This window comes from Macaca fascicularis, chromosome 1 (genome assembly GCF_037993035.2).
Source record: "Macaca fascicularis isolate 582-1 chromosome 1, T2T-MFA8v1.1".
NCBI lineage: Eukaryota > Metazoa > Chordata > Mammalia > Primates > Cercopithecidae > Macaca > Macaca fascicularis.
This window is the reverse complement of record NC_088375.1, coordinates 11,056,623-11,068,873: the sequence shown is the minus strand read 5'-3', so window position 1 is coordinate 11,068,873 and position 12,251 is coordinate 11,056,623. Positions and strand designations below refer to the sequence as shown.

General features: G+C 37.7%; 1 long non-coding RNA gene across 1 annotated transcript in view; it reads left to right on the top strand.

The window, feature by feature from the left end:
• LOC135968483 (uncharacterized) overlaps positions 1-12,251 on the top strand; it is a 169,763-nt gene that overhangs the window by 142,767 nt on the left and 14,745 nt on the right. The window contains exon 2 of the long non-coding RNA XR_010583338.2: positions 259-373. This is a non-coding gene — a long non-coding RNA (uncharacterized lncRNA). The remainder of the gene's footprint in view (positions 1-258; positions 374-12,251) is intronic.

Here is a 12,251-nt window from a genome sequence, read left to right as displayed (position 1 = left end):
GATTCCTAGAAGTCTGATTCCCATGTTGAAAGGTAACATTTGCTTCCTTGCAGGCTCTCCAACAAGAGTGTGCTGTCACGTTTTAAAATTTATACCAATCTGATAGATGAGAACTGGTATCTCAGTGTTGCCCTGATGTGCATGTCTCTAATAATAAGTGACTTTGAAAATGTGTTTGTCTATTTGAGGACTAGTTTTATATCTTTGCTTGGAAAATCGTTTATTCATGTATTTTTCCAAAAATATTATTTTCAACAGAACAGACCAGCAAGGAAAGCAGATGAAACTCAAGAAGAATTGTTTTGAATACGTTTAACATTGACCAGTTCAAAGATGAAGGACATTTCACTCTCAAAACAAGTCAACATATAGGGTAAGTCCACATTAAATTTTTAGATTGTAAGTAATTGTATACATACGGTGATATAATGATTGTATCATCCTCAGTCAGATAAGTGAAGTTCCTGTTTGGGGTTTCACATTTTACAAGGCTCAGAGGTGGCCCTCGTCCTGCCATGTCCCTCTCTGTAGAGTAAGGATTCCATGGGCCAAGAAGAGAAGTCACTCAGAACTGGTAAACCCTTCTAGACTCACACCTGGTATGTGAGGCCTTGCAATTCTCTGCCCAGATGGTCCTGAGTTGGCTTCCAGTGCCTGGGTGAGCCTGTTTCTTGAATCCATCCCCTCCAAGGTAGATGATGATAGGCCCCATGGGTAGCAAAAGAATGGCTGTTTGAAGGGAATGGGGTGGAGTGAGCTTAGATTGGCTACAGTGTGCACCCAAGTACATATAAAGCCCCTTTGTTATGTGGGGTGGAGCCTGGATTGGGAAGAGGATGGAAGGTGCCTGTGAGCTGGGCTCTCAGACTTGTATCCATTCCCAGGACTTGTAAATGTTAGTGGCAGTCGTATATATTGAAGTAATCTTTTAAAAGTGCATGCTTAAAAAGAATTCTTTGTTCACATATCTGAGAAAAATTGATAATATAGGGACATCTCCAAGTCCTGAAGTATGAAATGTGTAAGACCAAATAGAAATCATTTGAAAAAGTTGGAGGGCAAGTAGTGCCTCATCTAGAGCAAGTTTTAATTAGAGCAAGAACTTGAAGAGAATGTTGAGAGAAAAGGATGTGGATAAAGATTTTGTGGATGACTGACCTTGTATTCCAGAGGGCACAATGAAGGAGTTTCAGGTGAGGAAAGGACATAGGATATGGGGTAAAATAGGGCATCTATGAAGTCAAAAGGTGAGTTAAATGTAAGAAATGAATGATTAATTTGGAGTGCTGGGCTTTCTATGGCAATTTTAATAGCTTTATTGAGATATAATTTACATACAACATTTATTAAAATATATAGTTCAATGGTTTGTAATATAGCATATTCACAGAGTTGTGTAATCTCTAACATAATCTTATTTTAAAATGTTTTCATTGCTCCAAAAAGAAACCCGGTACCCATTAGTTGTCATTCCATATCCTGCTACCTTCTAGCCTCAGGCAAGCACTAAGCTACTTTCTATCTCTGTAGATTTGCTTATTTTGGAAAATATATAAATGGAATAATAAAATATGTGTTTTTTTGTGACTGGCTTCTATTGCTTGGCATGTTTTCAAGGCTCCTCTATGTTGTAGCATATGTTGGGTTTTGTTATTGCTATTTGTGATTGCTGAATAATATTTTGTAATATGGATATACCACATTTTGTTCATCCATTCATAAACTCATGGGCATTCAGATGGTTTTCACTTTTTGGCTATTATGAATAATGCTGCAATGAACATTTATGTATACATTTTAATGAGGACATCTGTTTTCATTTCTCTTGGGTACATGCCTAGTGGTGGAATTGATTTGACCGTGTGGTAAATGTTATATAAATATGCAAAATATAGACTGGGTATATTGACCCTGTATCAGTCCATTTTCACACTGCTGTAAAGAACTCCCTGAGACTGGGTAATTTATGAACAAAAGAAGTTTAATTGACTCACACTTCTGCATAGCTGAGAAGGCCTCAGGAAACTTACAATCGTGGCAGGAGGCAAATGGGAAGCAAGGCACGCCTTACATGGTGGCAGGAAAGAGAGTGAGTGCAGGGGAAACTGCCACTTTTAAAATAATCAGATCTCTTGAGAATTTTCACATTATTGCAAGAACATTATGGGGGAAACTGTCTTTACTATCCAATCACCTCCCTTCCAGGCCCTCCCCGACAGGTGGGATTAAAATTAAAGATGAGATTTGGATGGGGACACAGAACCAAACCATATCATCTGCTCCTCCCGCCTCCCAAATCTCATGTCCTTTTTACATTTCAAAACCAATCATGCCTTCCCAAAAGTCCCCCAAAGTCTTAATTCCTTCTAGCATTAACTCAAAAGTCCAAGTCCAAAGTCTCATCTGAGACAAGGCAGTCCCTTATGCCTATGAGCCTGTAAAATCAAAAGCAAGTTACTTACTTCCAAGATACAGTGGGGGTACAGGCATTGCATAAATGTTTCCATTTGAAATGGGAGAAATTGGTCAAAACAAAGGGGCCACAGGCCCCATGCAATTCTGAAACCTGGCTGGGCAGTCATTAAATTTCCTTTGACTCCATGTCTCACATACAGGGCACACCGATGTAAGAGGTGGGTTCCCACAGCTTTGGGAAGCTCTACCCCTGTGGCTTTGCCGAGTACTGCCCCACTCCTGGCTGTTTTCATGGGGTGGCATTGAGTGTTGGCAGCTTTTCCAGGCACACAGTGCAAGCTGTCAGTGGATCTACCTTTCTGGGTTCTGGAGGACAGTGGCCCTCTTCTCACAGTTCTGCTGTGCAGTGCCCCATTGGGGACTCCATGTGGGAGCTCCAACCCCACATTTCCCTTTCACACTGTCCTAGCAGAGGTTCTGCATGAGGACACTACTTCTGCAGCAGACTTTTGCCTGAACATCCAGGCATTTCCATACATCCTCTGAAATCTAGGTGGAGGTTCCCAAACCTCAACTCTGGTCTTCTACACATGTGCAGACCCAATACCACATAGAAGCCACCAAGGCTTGGGGTTTACACCCTCTAAAGGAATTCCCAAGTTGTACCTTGGCCCCTTTTAGCCACAGCTGCAGCAGGTGGGATGCTGGGTACCATGTCCCAGGGCTTCACAGAGCAGTGGGTCCCTGGGCCCAGTCCAGGAAACCATTTTTCCCTCCTAGGCCTCTGGGCCTGTGATGGGAGGGGCTGCTGCAAAGGTGTCTTACATGAGCTGGAGACACTTACACAAGTTTCTGTAGCCTGCTTGAATTCCTCCCCAGAAAATTGGTTTTTCTTTTCTATCCCGTGGTCAGTTTGCAAATTTTCCATTTACACTCTCCTTCTCTTTTAAACATATATTCCGATTTCAAACTATCTTTTCATGAGCACATATAACTGTACACTTTCAGGAAAAATCATGTCACACCTTGAGTGCTCTGCTGCTTAGAAATTTCTTCTGCCAGATACCCTCAATCATCGCTCTCAATTTCAAAATTCCATAGATCTCTAGGGCATGGGCAAAATGCTACCAATCTCTTTGCTAAAGCATAACAAGAGTCACCTTTACTCCAGTTTCCAACAAGTTCCTCATCTTCATCTGAGACCCTCAGCCTGGACTTCATTGTCCGTATCACTATCAGCATTTTGGTCAAAGCCATTCAACAAGTCTCTAGGAAGTTCCAAACTTTCCCACACCTTCCTGTCTTCTTCTGATCCCTCCAAACTGTTCCAGCCTCTGCCCATTACTCAGTTCCAAAGACACTTTCCCTTTTTTAGGTTATCTTTGTAGCAGTGCCCCACTCCTGGTACCAATTTCTGTGTTAGTCCATTTTCACACTGCTATAGAGACCTCGCTGAGACTGGGTACTTTATAAACAAAAGAGGTTAAATTGACTTACAGTTTTGCATGACTGGGGAGGCCTCCAGAGACTTACAGTCATGGCAGAAGGTGAACGGGAACAAGGCACATCTTACATGGTGGCAGAAAAGAGAGTGAGTGCAGGGAAACTGCCACTTTTAAAACCATCAGATCTTGTGAGTGGGAACTCCCTCAGTATCACAAGAACAGCATGGGGGAAAACCACCTCCATGATCCATTCACCTCCCACCGGGTCCCTCCCTTGACATGTGGGGATTGTAATTCAAGATGAGATTTGGGTGGGGATACGGAGCCAAATCATATCACAACTTAGATGGTTTAAATCTTCTTAACAGGCACCCATTAGGTCAAAAGCCCTTTAGTGCCAAAGTAAAATTTTTATACATCCAATTGTTTTAAATATAACCCGTGTCAGCAGACTTAGCCATTTAGAGACTGCCTGCTTTGCATGCTTTGTAAAACTGTACCTAATATCTGTTAGCTATAGGTGAGATAAACCCTGTGGCTATAAAGGACTCCAAGTTTTTGCTGCCCTGCAGAGTTCTCTGATCCAGCAGTTCCCTGCAGTCCTGTGCAGTGACATTAGTTAGACCCAAATCTTCTTCATCTCCTTCTTCCCTAGAGAGCTTCCCTCACCCTTCTCTTCTGGGTGATAGCCCGCAGGCCTTTGCTTTTGAAAAGCTTCATACCATGCAGGGCTTCCCTCACATGCAAACCTGTCAAAAACACCACCTAAATAAAGCTTGTGTGTGCTACTACTATTGTGGTTATATTTTTATCATTGATCAGCACTGAAATGATTAAGCCAGGAATTTGCTCTTTGCTTAACATTTTGAGGAATTGTGAAATTATTTTCTAAAATGCATGAACCATTTTGCAATCCCACCAGTATTGTATGAGGGTTTCATTTTCTCCACATATTTGCTAACACTTATTATTGTATTCCTGATTGTAGCCATCATACTGGGTATAAAATGGTATCTTATTGTAGTATTGATGTGCATTTCTTTAATATTTAATGATGTTCAGCATCTTTTAGTGTCTTTACTGGCCATTTGTTTATCTTCTTTGGAAAAATGTCTATTCAAATATTTTGTTTATTTTAATATTGGGTTATAGATGTTTTTATTACTGAATTGTAAAGGTTCTTTGTATATTCTGGCTACATATACCTTATCAGATATATGCTTTGCAAATATTTTCCCCCATTCTGTACTTTGTCTTTTTACTTTCTTGATGGTGTCCTTCGGAGCACAAAAGTTTTCAATTTTTATAATGTCCAATTTATCTTTTTTTTTCCTTTTACTTCTTTTTATTTTGATGTCTTATCTCAGAAGCCATTTCCCACCCCATCTTCATGATGGTTTACTCCAATTTTTTCTTCTGGTAGATGTATTTCATATGCTTGGGTGTGATTTACTTTTTGTTGATTTTGTGATGTAGTGTGAGATAGAGATCCAAATTCATTATTTATGTAGATTTGTCCAAGTATCACTTGTTGGAAAGACTGTTCTTTCTTCAGTGAATTGTCCAGGCAACTCTGTTGAGAATCAATTGCCCGTAAATGGAAAAACTTATTTCTTGCTCTTAATTTTATCCATTGTTTTATATGTACATTCTTATGTCATCACCACCCTGTTCTGATTACTGTATTTTTATAGTAAAGTTTGAACTCAGGAAGTACGAATCCTCCAACATCGTTCTTCTTTGGCTTTTCTGATTCCCATTTAATTTCATGTGAATTTTGGGATTAGCATGTCTATGTCTGCAAAGAAAAGGCAACTGGAATTTTGATAGCAATTGCTTTGAATCTGTATATGAATTTGACAACTGTACTAGGTCATATTCACAGGGGCCAGTGTTTAGGACTTTAACATGGCTTTTGAGAAGACACAATTCAACTCATAACAAGGAATATTGTCATATCAATATTATTCTATGGATATGTGATGTTTTTCCATTTATTTAGATATTCTTTTATTTCTTTCACCAATGTTTTGTATTTTCAGTGTATAAGTCTTGTACTGTTTTTGTTAAATTTATTCCAAAGTATTTTATTCTTTTTGATGCCACTATAAATTATATTTTTAATTTAATTTTCAGATTGTCCATTGCTAATATATAGAAATACAATTTATTATTGTATATTTATCTTATATTTTGCTACATTATTACCCTCATTTATAAGTTATAACAATTTTTTTCTATGGATTCCTTAGGATGTTCTGTATGAAAGGTCATATCACTTGCAAATGGAGATAGTTTTACTATTTTCTATTTTTTTTCTTTTTTCTTTTTAGTAGAGACAGGGGTTCACCATGTAGGCCAGGCTGGTCTTGAACTCCTGACCTCAGGTGATCCACCCGCCTCGGCCTCCCAAACTTCTGGGATTACAGGCATGAGCCACCGATCCCACTTTTCTTTTTCTTGCCTAAATTTCCTGGCTAGAATCTCAAATACAATGTTGAATGAAAGTGGCAAAAGTGGACACCCTTGCTTCTTTCTTATTTTTGGAGGAAGGCATTCAATCCTCTATTGTTAAGTATGATGTTAGCTGTGGGGTTTTTGGTAGATTTTTTTTCACCAGATTGAAGATAGTTACTTAGTATTAATTCTTTAAATGTTCTGGGTAATTAATCTGGAGGTGGGCATTTCTTTATAGAAAGCTTCAAGATTATTAACACAATCTCTTTACTTGTCATAAATCTACTCTAATTACATATTTCTTCTTGTGTCTGTTCCTGTATTTTGTGTCTCTCCAGGATATGGTCCATTTTGTCTGTTATCTAATTAATTTTTTGAAAAACATTTATTTCTAGGATTCCCTTATAATCCTTTATATTCTTTAATGGGGTAGATATATTCCTTCTTTCATTCCTGGTTTTTGAAATTGGAATCTTCTCTCTTTTTCTTGGTCAGCCTAAGCTAAAGATTTGTCAATTTTGCTGCTCTTGTCAATGAACCAGCTTTTGGCTTCATTGATTTTCTTGATTTTTCATCTTTGCTCTATGGCATTTATTTCAGCTCTAAGTTTTGTCTTCTTTCTGCTTGCTTTGAATTTATTTGCTTTTCTTTTTTAGTTTTATAATGTGGAAAGTGAGATTACTGATTTAAGATCTTTCTTTCTTTTTGATATTGGCATGAGCATCTATATATTTACCTTCAATAGCTGATGCTGCATCTCAAAAGTTTTGGTATTTTGTGTTTCATTTTCATTTACTTCAGAATATTTTCTAATTTCTCTTGTGATTTCTTCTTTGACCTACTGGTTATTTAATAGTGTGTTTTTGATTTTCAAAACTGTGAATTTTCCCAAAACCTTACGTTGTTGATTTCTAATTTAATTGATTTAGGTCAGTGAACACACTGTATTATTTCAATATATTGAGGCTCGTGTTATGGACTAGCATGTAATCTGTTTTGAAGACTGTTTTACATGATTTTGAGGAAAAGTGTGTGCTTCTTCTGTTAGGTAACATGTTGTATATATCTGTTCAGTTTAGTTGTTTTATGGTGTTGTTCAGGTCTTTTGTTACTTCGTTGATCATTGGCCTGTGTGTTTTATCCATTACTGAAAGTAAGGTATTGAAGCCCCCAGCTATTATTGTTGAATTTTCTATTTCTCCCTTCAGTTCCATATATTTTACCTCATATACTTTGGGGCACTGTTATTAGGTACATACATATATTGTAATTGTTATTTCTTCCTGATGACTTGATCCTCTTATCATTATAAGATGTCATTAGTTTCTTTTAACAATTTTTGTCTTAAAGTCTATTTTGCCTGATTTTATTCTGAAAGCCCATCTTTTTGTTACTCCTTGTGTGATAGCGTGGTAATACTTTCCATCTTTTCCCATTCAACTTATTTGAGTCTTTGAATCTAAAGTGTATCTCTAGATCATGGGTTGTAATTTTAAATTTTTATTTATTTTTATTTTCTTTAATCTTTCCTTCAATTAGAATATTTAATCCATTTATATTTAATACAATTACTGGTATACTATATTTCTTTCATTTTGTTATTTGTTTTCTGTGTCTTGTATCTTTTTTATTTCTCTACTCCTTGATTACTGTCATCTTTTGTATTGAATAGATACTTTTAGTGTAATGTTTTTAATATCGCTTTAATTTCTTTGTTGCTTATTTTACTATATTTTTTGTTATTTTCTTAGAAGTTGGTCTGGAGATTACAATTAGTATTTTAATGTAAAATAATTTAATTCAGATTAATAGTGTGTTAATTTCAGTAGGATACCAAGTATGATTTAGTGGTCAGCCAATGATCAGTAGAAGATTTTAATTTTTGTGGGTACATGGTAGGTGTATATATTTATGGGGTACGTGAAATGTTTTGAAACAGGAATGCAATGTGAGATAATCACATCATGGAGACTGGGGTATCCATCCACTCAAGCATTTATCCTTTGAGTTACAAACCAATTATACTCTTTAAGTTATTTCAAATGTACAATTAGCTTATTATTGACTATAGTCACCCTGTTGTGCTATCAAATAGTAGGTCTTATTCATTCTAACTTTTTTTGAACCCATTAACCATCCTCCCCTCCCCTGGAACTCCCCTTTATACATCCCAGTCTCTGGTAACCATTCTTCACTCTTTGTGTCCATGAGTTCAATTGTTTTGACTTTTAGATCCCACAAATAAGTGAGAACATGTGATGTTTGTCTTTCTGTGCCACGCTTATTTTACTTATAATGATCTGTTACATCCATATTATTGCAAATGACTGAATCTCATTCTTTTTTATGGCTGAATAGTACTCCATGGTGTGTATGTACCACATTTTCTTTACCCATTCATCTGTTTATGGACACTTAAGTTGCTCCCCAGTCTTTGGTATTGTGAACAGTGCTGCAACAAACATGAGTGTGCAGATATGTCTTTGATACACTGATATCCCCCCCCCTTTTTTTTTTTTACATATATACCCAGTAGTGGGATTGTTGGATAATATGGTAGCTCTATTTTTAGTTTCTTTGAGGAATCTCTAAGCTGTTCTCTGTAGTAGTTGTATTAATTTACATTCCCACTGACAGTGTACAAGAGTCCCCTTTTCTCCACATCCCCTCCAGCATTTGTTATTGCCTGTCTTCTGGGTATAAGCCATTTTAATTGAGGTGGCTGAGATTATACTCATTGTAGTTTGGATTTGCGTTTCTCTGATGATCAGTGATATTGAGCACCTTTTTATATGCCTGTTTGGCATTTGTATGTCCTCTTTTGAGAAATGTCTATTCAAATCTTTTGTCCATTTTTTGATTGGATTATTAGATTTTTTCTATAGAGTTGTTTGAGCTCCTTATATATTCTGGTTATTAATCCTTGTTAGATAGGTAGTTTGAAAATATATTTTCCCATTCTGTGGGTTGTTTCTTCACTTTGTTCATTGTATCTTTTGTTTTGCAGAAGCTTTTTAACTTGATGTGAAACATTTTGCTTTGGTTGCCTGTGCTTGTGGGGTATTGCTTAATAAATTTTTGCCTGGACCAATGACTTGGAGATTATCCCCAATGTTTTCTTGTAGCAGTTTCATGGTGTGAAGTCTTAGATTTAGATCTTTAACCCCTTTTGATTTGATTGTTGTATAGTCTGGCTAAACATTTGTCAATTTTGCTTAATATTTGAAAAAAAGACCTTTTTGTTTCATTGATGTTTGTATTGTTTTTTCTTTCATTCATGCTTTGATCTTTATTAATTTTTTCTTCTACTAATTTTGGGTTCAGTTTACTCTTGCTTTTCTACTTCTTTAAGATGCTGGATAGATTGTTTATTTGAAGGTTTTCCTCTATATTGATGTAGCACTTAAGAGCTAAACTTCCCTATTAGTACTGCTTTTGCTGTTTAGGTTGTGGTATGTTGTGTTTCTTTCATCATTTGTTTCAAAAAAATTTTCAGATTTCTTCTTAATTTCTTTACTGACCACTGGTCATTCAGGAGCCTATTGTTTAATTTTCATGTATTTGGATAGTTTCCAAAATTCCTCTTGTTTTTAATTTCTAGTTTTATTTTATTGTGACCAAATAAGATGGTTAATATTATTTAAAATTTTTTGAGTGCTGTAAGACTTGTTTTGTGACCTAACATATGGTCTATCCTTGAGATTGATCTATATGCTGATGAAAAGAAGGTGTATTCTGCAGCTCTTGAGTTAAATTTTCTGTAAATATCTATTAGACCAATTTGGTCTACAGTGTAGATTAAGTCTGATGTTTCTTTGTTGGGTTTCTTTCTGGAAGATCTGTCCACTGCTGAAAGTGAGGTGTTGAAAGCTCCCGCTATATTGCATTGGGGCCTGTGTCTCTCCACCATGATTGTAAGTTTCCTGAGGCCTCCCCAGTCATGAGAACTGTGAGACAATTAAACCTCTTTCCTTTATAAATTACCCAGTCTTGGTCAGTTCTTTATAGCAGTAAGAAAATGGACTAATAAACCATTGTATGTTTTTTGGTTTGATGTTACCATGAGGTTTGCAAATACTATTTTATAACCCATTATTTTAATATGTTAACAACACTGTTTACATAAACAAAGAAACATGCAAAAGGAAAACTAATAAAAACTCTGCATCTTATATTCATCCTCCCATCTTTTTATTGTTTCTATTTATATCTTATTTTATCGACTATGTCTTAAAAATTTGTTGTAGTTATTTTTGATTGGCCCATTGTTACATCTTTCTACTTAGTATGAGCATAGCGTACACACCACAGTTACAGTGATGTAATATTTTGTGTTTTTCTGTGTACTTACTATCACCAGTGAGTTTTATACCTTCAGGTGATTACTAATTGCTCATTAATATCCTTTTGTTTCTTATTGAAGTACTTTCTTAGAAACATTTATTCTAGGACAAGATTTCTTAAATCAGCTTGTGGTTAATGCTCCCTGGCCTGGGACTCACCCATCAGGGTAGTGGGCTCCCCTCTGGTCAAAGACAGGTCCGGAAATGCTATCTAAGGGTCAAGTATTGGCATTGAGGACTCCAAGAGCCCACTTGGTGAGCTACCCCACTGTGGCCATGCTGGTACCTAAAATGCAAGACTAAGTCCCCTTTACTAGTCCCTCCGCTTTTCTCAAGCAGAAGGAGTTTTACCCCATAGCCATCATAGCTAGTAATGTGCCGAGTCTCACCTGATGGCAGCGGCTCTCAGAGGCTCACCCAAGACCCTCGATGTAATACCTGGGTAACACTGCTGGTTATTCAAGGCCCAAGGGCCCTTCAGTTAGCAGATGATGAATGCTGCCATAACTGGGTCTTTTCTTTGAAGGCATTTGGTTCCCTCTGACCCAGGATGTGTCTAGAAATGTCATCTGGGGGCTAGGATCTAGAACAGGGGCCTTACATCTCTGACCAGTGCCCTATCCTCCTGTGGCTGAGCTGGTATCCAAGAAGCAAGACAAAGTCCTTCCCACTCTTCCCTCTTCTCTCCTCGACTGAAAGGAAGTGTCTCTTTTGAGCTGTGAACTGTGCAGCCTGGGGTTAGGGGAGGGGTGATGCCAGCAGTTCCTTGCCTACCCCAGCTGGTGTCTCAGTGCATCTTTGCCCCTACCAGGCCACTGTCTCTGGGCCTAGTTCAGCACTAGGACTTGCCTAACAGTTGCCGTTTTTATGTCCTAGACTTCCTTTCAAGTTTGCTTGGAGACATAGAACACTGTAGCCTTCGGTGGCGAGGCTTGTGGGAACTCATGTTCTGTCTGCTGGCCAGGCGATTCTGCTCTGGGTAGGACTGATTTACATGCTCCCTTTGTGGGTGGGTGTCAGCTGAGTTTGGTCTGATTTTCCCTTCTTCTCTAACAGGACAGCTCTGAGTTCAGTGCCTCACAATTGCTATATTCACCTCCCCCAGCACCCCGGGATGCTCTCAGCAACAAACTGCCATGGCCTGGGGTTGGGGAGGAGTGTGGTCGGTGATTCAGGACTGTCTTTTCTCTCTCTTCAGTGCCTCTTTCAGCAGTGGGAAGTTAAAACCAGGTACTATGAGTGCTCACCTAATTTTTGATTCTTATGATGGTGGTTTTTTGTTTTTTTGTTTGTTTGTTTGTTTTGTTTTTTGTTTTCTGTGTAGATTGTTGTTAAATTGGTGTCCTTGTGGAAGGAACAATTGGTGGAACCTTCTTTTCCACCATCTTGCTGCACCTCCAAGCACATTTCAGTAAGTTTTAAAGACAATTTTAGCGCTCAGTTTCTGTCTTCTCAAGACCCCAAGTTCAGACAGGGGTGATGACAGGCTTTTCCTTTCCCAGGTCTTTCTGAGCATATATACAACCTTGCACATGCAATCATCCTTTTAGATCCCCAGAAATATAATGAAGTTTTTTTAAACTTCCTTATG